General features: G+C 42.2%; 1 protein-coding gene across 1 annotated transcript in view; it reads right to left on the bottom strand.

Moving 5' to 3' along the window:
• Rnf182 (ring finger protein 182) overlaps positions 1-10,413 on the bottom strand; it is a 55,805-nt gene that overhangs the window by 23,043 nt on the left and 22,349 nt on the right. The gene's annotated exons all lie outside the window — the stretch shown is intronic.

Genomic DNA, 10,413 nt, shown 5'->3' with positions numbered 1-10,413 from the left:
CACACACACACACACACACACACACACACACACACACACACACACACCGTCCTGGCAGCACACGCCTGTAAACCCAGGTCTGGGATGATGGAGACAGGAGTATCCTTGAGGCTCACTGGCCAGCCAGCCTAGCCAAATCAGCGAGCTCTGGGTTCAGTGAAGAGACCCTGTCTCAAAGTATAAGGTAGGGAACAATGGAGGAAGACACCTGCTAGTGACAAACTGACACTCGCAGGCATGCACACCCTTCGCACACACAATCATGTACACACATAAATTCCAGCCTTCAAACAGATTTATAATATCCTACAAACTTTACTAATGTGCTTGATTAGATGAGAGCTCAGCAGCGCCTGGGGCATCTGAGCGTTTGTTAAGCCCATGCAGGACATTCCCTCCACCCAGTGCCTAAGGCTGTTGCATCAACCAGTGACACTGTATGACCCTCAAAGCCAATGATTTGACACTCTCTAGAAGTTCCCCAGGGCCTGTTCTAGGTGGCTCATACCCTAGCCACAAACAACGCAGATGGACAGGTGGGCCATATACAAATCTGGCTGATGACACCTGTGCTAAATGAGAGGACATACAGGAACAAGGTGTCACCTGCCTCCTGATACTAGGCAATGGGAAGTGTCTCCTGCCACCTCTGAAGTCTCTTAGCCAAGACACTGAAAACCCATCAAGCCTTCATTTCTGATTTCCCAGTGTAGGGAGAGATGGGGGTAGGAAAGCAAATTAAGTTGTGCCATAGGGTGACAGAGGGTTAAAATTCAGGACGGAGTGAATTCCACATGACAAAGGAGTTTCTCAAGTCAAACAAAATGTAAGGGGAAAACAAGAAGGGGAGAACAGATGGATTGAGAGACCTCTGTGAGAGTACCCATTAAATAAATACGTGGCCCTTGTTTAGACTCTGACTCTGGCCCACCAAGTGGGGAAAACGTTTACAAGACAAGGAAGGATATATGAATAGCGGTCATACAGTTGATGAGGTGAGCAGTTATGTTGTTTTCTAGGGTGGTGACATTGTTGTGTAATTATTATTTTAAAAAAGTATTGTTTTTTTCAACCAGGTCTTCTCTTTGTTTCAAGAAAACATCCTATAGTATTCACAGAGGAAATAATATGACATCTGTTCTTTGTTTCAAATAATCCAGTGGGGAGGGGGCAGATAAATGAAGCAAAATTGGCCATATGTTGAACATTGTTGAGGCTCTGTGACTAGGATAAAGGGATTCATTTAACCAGTTCCCTACTTTGAATATGTTTAGAATTATTCATCATAAAAAGATAAAGATAAAAACCATTAGCAAGGCTTTCTGCCTGCTCTCCAACACTTGGGCTCATGAATGCTGTTTCTATCCCTGTTTCCTTCTTTGCCCATTCGCCATGTATATTCTTACTGGTTCACGAGCAAAATGTTTATAGGCGACTTTCAACAACATGAACCCTAGGCTAGGTGTTAGCAACCTAACCTTCAAGAGATGAAAACAGAGAGGAGGAGTGTGGGAGAGAGGAAGGGGAGAAGGAGAGGGGGAGGGGTGTGACTCATTATTACAGCTCTTGAGGGGATTTCTGCAGGACCAGGAGGACCTAAAAGGGGCTGAGGGGAGGCAAAGAGCAGTGGACACCTCCTGGGTTCCTTCATCACACCCCAGTAACAGTTGGGGCCAGCGTGGTTAATCTCTCCTGATTTTCGGCTTTCTCTCCTAAGTAGAAATCTCCCTCCCCACCCCCGCCCACAGTGGCCCTGACTGACCCATTTTAAAACTGGAGGCTTCTTGTTGACCGTGCCCTTACAGGGAAGCAGGATTCCGCCTCACTCCATCCTGTGGAGCTCCAGCCTCACACAGACACACGTGTGTTCACATGTGCACAGGTGCATGCCTGTGAGCTTCCTTTGCTGTGCATATAACTGGGAGCTTACTCTGTATGGCTGCATGGAAGGGCCACACGTTGTCTCCATACCACAGGATCTTCTGGTGGTACCTGAATGAAAGGGACGCCAGACAGGCCGGGAAAAAGATCGAAATGATGTAGCCTTAGAAGGTGGGCTAATAAGAGGAAGAAAGAGGTAGCAGCTTGCTGGCTACCACCGAAAGTAGCATCAGCCAAAAGGTTTTACGTCAGTAACTGCAGGGCCAGACTTTGAGCCCCTAGCACAGAGTGGCTGCTTTCAGGCATAAATCTTTGAAAGGCTTGTTTCTTTGGGGCTGAGGAGATGGCTCTGTCAGGTACTTGCTGTGCAAAGCATGGAGGACTTGAGCTCCAATATTAGAACCCCCCTGAAAAATTGGGCATATAAACCCATAATGCCAGCACTGGAGAAGTAGAGGCAGACGGTTCCCTTGTGCTCACTGGTACCTGGTCTAGCCCATCAGGAGAGCTCTGGGTTTTAGTGAAAGACCCTGTCTCAAAAAACAAGGTGAAACGTGATTGAGAAAGACGAAGGACACCAACCTTTGGCTTCCACATACATACGCCTGCACTCCCACGCACGCGCACGCGCACACACACACACATATATACAGGATTCATGTTTTTTCTTTACTTTTTTATTTCTTCATTTTACATCCCAATCGTAGCCCCTCCCTCCTCTCTTCCCAGTCCCACCCTCCTTCTCTCTTCCCCCATCCTCCCTCCCCTACTCTTCAGAAAAGGGGAGCCCTACCCTCATCAACCCACCCCAGCATATCAAGTCATATCAGGACTGAGTGCATCATCTTCCACTGGAACCTGGCAGCCCCGCCCAGGGGGAAGTGATCAAAAAGCAGGCAACAGAGTCCATGTCAGAGACAGGCCCTGCTCTCATGTGCCCAGGCAGCTGACTTTTCATGTTTTTCTATGTTGGTTCTTTTGTTGTTATGCTTTTGCCTAACGTAGTATGGGGGGTGGCCACAGCAGTGTTCTGGTGGAGTCTGACAACAGGACTTGGAGGAGGAAGCTCTGCTGAGCCAGCTGTCCAGGCTGTTCAGAGCACTGCTGAGTTACCTTGCCGCCCCCAAGGGTGACTGCCGTCATGACAGGGTTCTTGGAAAGAACACTGTGGCTATTTAGCCCAGAAAAACACACTGTGCCATAACCTCTGAGAGGGACGCCCCAAACTGGGACACAGTAATTCTGTCTAAACAGAGCTCAGCTCTCTCTAATGAAGAGGCTTTGAGTTCTTGAGTAAATCACTCGGGTAAATCACTTCACCTTTCTGGGCCATAGATTCTCAGCTCAGAAATTGAGGCTTTGCACTTGATAGCTATGGGCTTCCGTGCTCGGCAGAAACTCAAGTGGCAGCGAAAGTAAGCCACTATTCCTTAGCTTTCTATCATTGCTAAGGAAGAATAGCAAAGGTGCCTCCCTCATGGTCTTCCTGCTCAGAATCCGGCACAGTAAGCAGCTTCTCAATGTTAACTATCGTTGATAGAAACTACTTCTAAGGAAACCAATCGCCATGGAACAGTGTTTAAACACATGCTGAAGAACAGAAACGGTGCTTTGACATTCAAAAGATCTGAGTTTGGATTCCACTCCCACTAATCACCTGACCCTGAATGTGTTAAGTAAAACATCTGAGCCTGTGTCCCTCCATGGGAACATGTAGACAGAACTAACCCCACCCCTTTGTGGGAAGAAGAAAATCAAAACAATAGATACAGCACAGCTGGCTCCGGACATTAAATTCTTTACAGTATGCCTGATGACCACTCAATTTCTGGCTTTGCCCTGGATTTACATTCATAAAATAACCATTAGTTCTGTCTTGACTGAACTCTGAGGAGGCCCCTCTGAGCCTGTCTTCTCACTAGAATCAGTGAACATCTTTAGGATAAGCCACTTCACCCACATACCCTTAGACTCCTGCAAACACCAGCAACTTTCTCAATTCATGTCCTCATGCCTTAAAATGCCCGCCTGAGGGAGCCAATGCTGTCAAAGCAATTGGCCGCTGTATAGCCCACACCTGTTGGTAGGTCCCTAACATTGCCTTTCTACAAGTTTTGGGTTTGCCTTTCTACAAGTTTTGGGTTTGGGATGTAATTATAAAATCTTCCTTACCCTATTTTTAGACTAGAAACACAGCTCAGTGGTAGAGTGCTTGCCTAGCATTTGTGAAACACTGGGAACACACACACACACACACACACACACCAAACAAAAAACCATGGCTGAGCTATGGACCTTCTACCCCTGGCAACATTTCCCAGGAGCCCACCTCTGTGTAGCTCACACACCGACAGCAAAGTCTCTGGTCTCCCAGTTCTCATCAGTGAGCAAGAATCTAGCCTCAGTGGGCTGCTTACTCTCATTTGCAAAGCTACCTTTGCCAAAAGGCAGAAGTTTATTTCTCCTCCAAATGAGCACCAATTAATAGCCCAGATTGTCTGACCACAAAGACCTCCCTGAGCACTATGCAGAACCTCTCCTTTGCTCAGCCCAGCATTAAAAGGGCTCTAGCCTTTGCTTAAGTGGAGATGCAGGACCAATCTGAACCATAGTGTTTCCTTCTAAGAGCCCTAAAAGACAACACAAAACGGGCTGGAGAAGCAGAAAATGCAACATGTATAAAGATAAAATAATCAGAGCTTTGGGAGGATCTATAGACCTGAAGAGAGAAATTGTGGAGTTCAGCAAGAAGAGAAAAGCCTAAACACCTCAGATTTTCAATTGGGATCTCAGAAAGGTTACTTCCCATGACTAGAACAAAGTGAAAATAAAATACTCCTTTAAAAGAATGAAATATGGAATTAAATCTTTTTAATCCATGTCTGAATCAAAATTACCCCTATAGCATCATCTGGAAGAAAACCCAATGTCCTCTGGAGACGGGTGAAGTTCAATGCCTCTGCAGTGTTCTCAGGCACTGTCTGATGTCCTCCCAACAATCCACAAATAGCCCCCCGGTCTGCATTGCGAGTTCCAGGACAGCCAAAGTTACAATAGAGAATCTCTGTCTCAAAACAAACAAAGTCCAAAATTGTCCAGGCATGGTATTGCACATCTGGAATACCAGCAACTGGGAAGCTAACCAAGGCAGGAGAATCACAGGTCCGATGTCAACCTGGATCACCCACAAGGCCCAGTCTCAAAAGGAAGAGAGAAGGAGGAAGAGAAGAGAGAGAGAGGGAGGGAAGAGAGAGCCAGAGAGAGAGTGAGAGAAAAAAAAACCCATATGATCAAATGACCAAATGCAGCAGGACGTTGACAATCAAGATAGCGGGGCCCAGATGCTTACATTATCAGACATGGACCCTGAAAGAACTTTGACACATTCAAGAGAAGAGATGACAAGTAAAGAATGTCAGCAGAGTATTGAAATCTGTTTTTAAAAGAAAAAGAGAGGGAGAAAATTGAATAAAAATTGTAGCACTCAAAAATATAATAACTAAAATAGGTTGGCCTTGGCACAACAGAGTAAGGCAGTTTTAAACCCTCTCATCACACAAAGCAATTATAAACCTAGACAGGCCTGTCAAGGACAGCAGGCTGGAGATGTGGTTCTCTGGAGGAAATGTTCTTACAGTCTGTTGGAGGCCCTGGGTTCACTCCTCAGTCACACAAGAGAAAGGGACAATTCAGCACTCCTGGAAAGTTCACATATAACAGACAAGTCAGCAGCACTTACTCTTGTAAACTTACTGAGCTTTAGGTAAGAAAGTTAACACCAGTAAGCAGTGGTTCTGCCTGAGCTGCTCCCGCACAGCCTGTCCCCCAGCCCTCAGTGTGGTATTCAACCACGGTGTAGCAGCTCCAATGCCACCGACAATGAACTTGTTTGATATGAAGGGTCGGTGAGATGGTGAGGTGAGCCATAGGCTTCTCCCCTAATATTGCCATCTTGTTTGAGCAAGCCAGGGATGAATCAGACACTGAACAGGGTATTCTAGATGTTAAGACTATCAGAAGAGGCTTGAAAACCTTGTCAGGTGGCCAGGATTCACCAGACGGTGGGCATGTGTAAAGTAGAAACCAAAGTGGCTTCTCACAAGGCAAACAGCGCTTGAAAATGTGCATAGAGATTGCAAAAGTGTGCTCAGTGGAAGAAACTTCCCAGATCACCTTCTGATACATCGATAGAGAGACCGAGACTCAGTGACTTGAGGTATTTGAATATACCTTCTAAGCAGACAGGAAAGATCCATAGGCAGGCTGGCTTTAATACCTTTTTAAAATGAGAAAAGTAACTGAGCAGAGACATCAACAGTTGATCATTATGGGAAAATAGATTTCAAATTGTAGGACTGAGCTGGGGAGATGGCTCAGTGAGGACAGGCTCTTGCTGCCAATCCTGAGGACCTGAGCTCAGTCCCTGGGACTCAAGTGGTACAAGGAGATAGCCAGCTCCTACAAGCCGTCCTTTAACTTCCTAATGCTTGTACATACCCAATCCCAGGCCAACTCTACCCTCACAAACCATCAATACAACTGAACTGTAATTTAAAAAAAAAAATCCCTCATAGGGAACTAAATCACAATATGAAGTTGTTAAAGTGTAACTGTCCCATTAGGGCTGAGCACTGCACAGTATCTTGTTCTTTATACCTTGATCATTTGGAGGTTTCTGTGTCTCCATTACCATTTACTGCAAAAACAAGTTTTTCCAATGAGGGCTGAGAAATTCAATAACATATGGGTATAATGAATTAGGAATTAGCTTAATACTATGTCCACTTAACAAAATAATAGCATTAATAAACATTAGGACTTATTAAGCCACAGGTTCTTAGCCATGGAGTAGGCCTTAAGTCCATCCAGAAAGTGGTTTCTTACTCTCATGATATTCATGCCATTATTACACCAGAGAGGCTGTGTCTTGTCAGGCTAGTAGTTACTGTAGTTCTCTAGGTTAATAGCTAGCTAAGATTAGTGATTACTTTTCTTCCTAGGTAGCATGCATAGCACCTTCTGGCATCATGAAAAACGGCCAGTAAGGATGAATCATGCAGTTCAATCTAGTTCAACTTTTCCATGTTCTGTGACTCAAGTACGTGATATCTTTAACAATGGGGTCTTGTCGCCATGTTCTGGGGAATAACCACAACCATTAGAAACAATATCTGGTGGCTGAGGTCTAATGTGACCTCATCGGCCAACAATTCCAAAAGAGGTACCCCATTCCTGGCAGTGGGCTTCTTACTTGTTAGCCTAAGGTGTCTAGTAAGGCCATAGCTGCCCTGTTTTATGGTGTATGTGTGAGTGTGTGTGTGTGTGTGTGTGTGTGTGTGTGTGTGTGCACTGTAGAAGCAGGTTTCCATATGACTTTTTTAAAAAGCCTTTAGCATTAGTTGTCTGCATTTCTTCCTCTCTCCTGTCCTCCCAAATCCTACCCCCATATAATGCTTCTGTTTCATTATTCTCCTTTACCCCCTTTATACCATTTTTTCTAATCTCCCCCTCCTTAAACCTCTCTCCTTGTGGCCTCTCCTGACTTTTGTGGGTATTGCAAATACATACCTGAAGATTTAAAGCTAACATCTATAATCGGGAGAAAACATGCAACTTTTCTCTTTCTGGGTCTGGTGACCTCCCTCAGAATAATTGTTTCCAACTACATACATTGACCTGAAATTTTCATCATTCTGTTTTTCTTACCAGCTGAGTAATGTATCACTCAAAATCACCAGTCCTCAATAATAAGAAAAAGATAGAATATGAAAAGAAACAGAGAAGCAGGACCCATACTCAGTGGAAAAAAAAAAAAAAGTAATCAATAAAAACTATGCGTCTCAGTGGTGATGCACACCTTTGACCCCTGCACTCAGGGGGCAAAAGGAAGCAGATCTCTAAATCCAAAGCCAGTAAGATCTACAGAGCAAGTTCCAGGACAGCCAGGCCTACACAAAGAAACCCTGTCTTGAGAAAAAAAAAAAAAAAAACAAATAATAAAACTATCAATCTCTCAAGATATTGGATTTAGTAAAGTTTTCATTCAAACACTAAAATATATTTATAGAACTTTTTTAAAAGTTTAAATAAAAGTGTGTCAGCAGTGATTGAACTAACAGAAAAATCTTGATAAAGACCAGCTATTTAAAAGAACTAAAGCAAAATCCAGGAACTGAAAAAATATAACTGAAACAAAGAAGCCAACAGTGTTACTCAATAAAACATTTTGGCAGCAAAGTAATTAATGATATCACCCAATGCCAGGCATGGTAGTGTACACCTTTAATCTTAGCACTTGGGAGAAATAGGCAGGAAGATTTTTGTGAGTTGAGGCTAGCCTGGACCACAGAGAGAGATAGTTCCATGATATCCAGGACTGCATAGAGAAATCTTATTTAAAGAAAATATATACTATCCAAAGAATGGAGAGGAAAAAAATTAAAAGAAAGAAAGAAATCTAGCTAGCCTGAGAGCTGAAGAGAGAGAAAAAAACTCAGGAAAATAATTTTTAAAACATACTACCCAATAAATCCCCAAAACTTATGTAAAAATTAATTTATGGATCATAAAGTTAAGAGGACTAAAATTAGGATAAACACAGAAATCCACACAAAGGCACATAAGAGTTAAACTACTGAAAATCACAAAGAAAAACCTCAAGCAAGAGAAAGTTATCATAAGTTGTCAGAAGCATGTTGCTACAAATTAAAATATACATCGTAACCCTTATAGCAACCACTAAGAAAATAACAAAACAACACACTATTAAAATAGCCTCTAACATCTGTAGAAAAAGAAAAGCAGGAACTAAAAACAGTACAAAATAGATGGGAAATATAAGACTAGAAATATCAGAAAAGCAGGCATAAAGTTTTATCGATGACTATTTTAAATGTGAATGAATTAAGCATTCCGCCCAAAAGAAAGAGATTGTCCAACTGGAAAAAGAAGCACACTCAACTAAACCCAACCTACCGGAGGTCCATCTTAGTTCTAACAGTCAAATGACACAGTAAGCAAATGGTAAACATAAGAAGCTGAAATGCCTACACTAACATCAAAATAAAACACACCGTGGAAAAATACTACTAAAGGCAAAAGAACCTCCATGACAATGAACCCATAACTATGTAAGGAGGACACAATAATTGGAAATCTAGGTGCAATCAATAACTGAACCTTAAAATTCAGAAAGCAATATCAGACAAATGTGATTTTAAAAAAATAGAAATAAAAAAAGAAAAAAAAGGTACACAACAGTGGCAGGGACTTCAATACCCAACTCTCAATACATGACAGGATGCTTGGACCAAAAACCAACAGACACTTAAACTATCAACCAAGTTGCCCTGATTACAAAACTCCTACTCAATGATTGCAGCTTCGTGAAACATTGTTTGAGGTAAAACATATTGTGGACCTCAAAAGTCTCAAGAAATTTAAGTTTAGACGAACACAAAATAGCCAGGCCTGGTGGCGCACGCCTTTAATCTTAAGTGCTTGGGAGGCAGAGGCAGATGGATCTCTGTGAGTTCTAGGCCAGCCTGGTTTATATAGAGAGTTCCAGGACTCCATGAGAGGCCCTGTCTCAAAAAAAAAAAAATTTACCTAAAACATATTTTTTTATCATAACAGAATCACATGAGAGACCTACACAAAAAGAAACCTGGACAGATAACAAATGCTTGGAAATTAAGCAACACACTTTTTTAAAGCCCAAAAATCAAATGATAAATGGAACTTTAATACATTTTAACTGGATGAAAATATCACAGAGTTTAAAATATAAGGAAATGATGTTTGGATAACATTTTATAACTAACTACAGTGCCTAATTAGAAAAGAGCAGCCTTGAATCAGAAACCCAAGCATCAGCTTTCAGGAGACAAGGGATAGATTTAATCCACAGGAAGCCAAAGGAAAGGATAATAAATACACGAGAGGGTGTCAATGGATAGACAACAGAAAACAGAGAGAAACCACAAAACTACAAGTTAAAAAGAAAAACAAAACTCACAAACTCTTATTTAAACTGATGAACAAGAACAAAAAGGTTATCAAATACATATAAAATTGGAATATCACTACTGTTAACAGTATTAACAGTATTAAATTAGATGGATAAAATGGACAATTTCCTAAAACCCCACAACTGAAAAGTTTGGTTTTTTTGTTTTTGTTTTTTTTTTTTTTTTTTAAGCCCTTTTGTTGTGGTAGAATATCTGAACAGACCTACGGAAAGAAAAAAGATAAGCCAATAAATGAAAACCTTCCCCAAAACAATTCCATGTTCACATGTTTCTCTGAAGAAGAAAAGAATCTACCATATATTTGAGGAGGGAACAAGACCTGCTCTTACAAAGTGCTTTCAGAATAGAAAGGAGGAAGCACTTCCAAAGCCACATGGAGATATCAAAGGAGAGGTGCAGAACACTCTGCCCAAACAGGGACGCAAAAGTCCTTTTAGAATAGATTAAGAGCAAAATTTAGCTCCACAGGAAAAGTAGAACATCCTTTACAGATGGAAGACGT

Source organism: Psammomys obesus, unplaced genomic scaffold (assembly GCF_907164565.1).
Source record: "Psammomys obesus unplaced genomic scaffold, mPsaObe1.curated_primary_1811, whole genome shotgun sequence".
Classification (NCBI taxonomy): Eukaryota; Metazoa; Chordata; class Mammalia; order Rodentia; family Muridae; genus Psammomys; species Psammomys obesus.
Note: the sequence above shows the minus strand (reverse complement) of the source record. Positions and strands in the feature narration are given on the sequence as shown.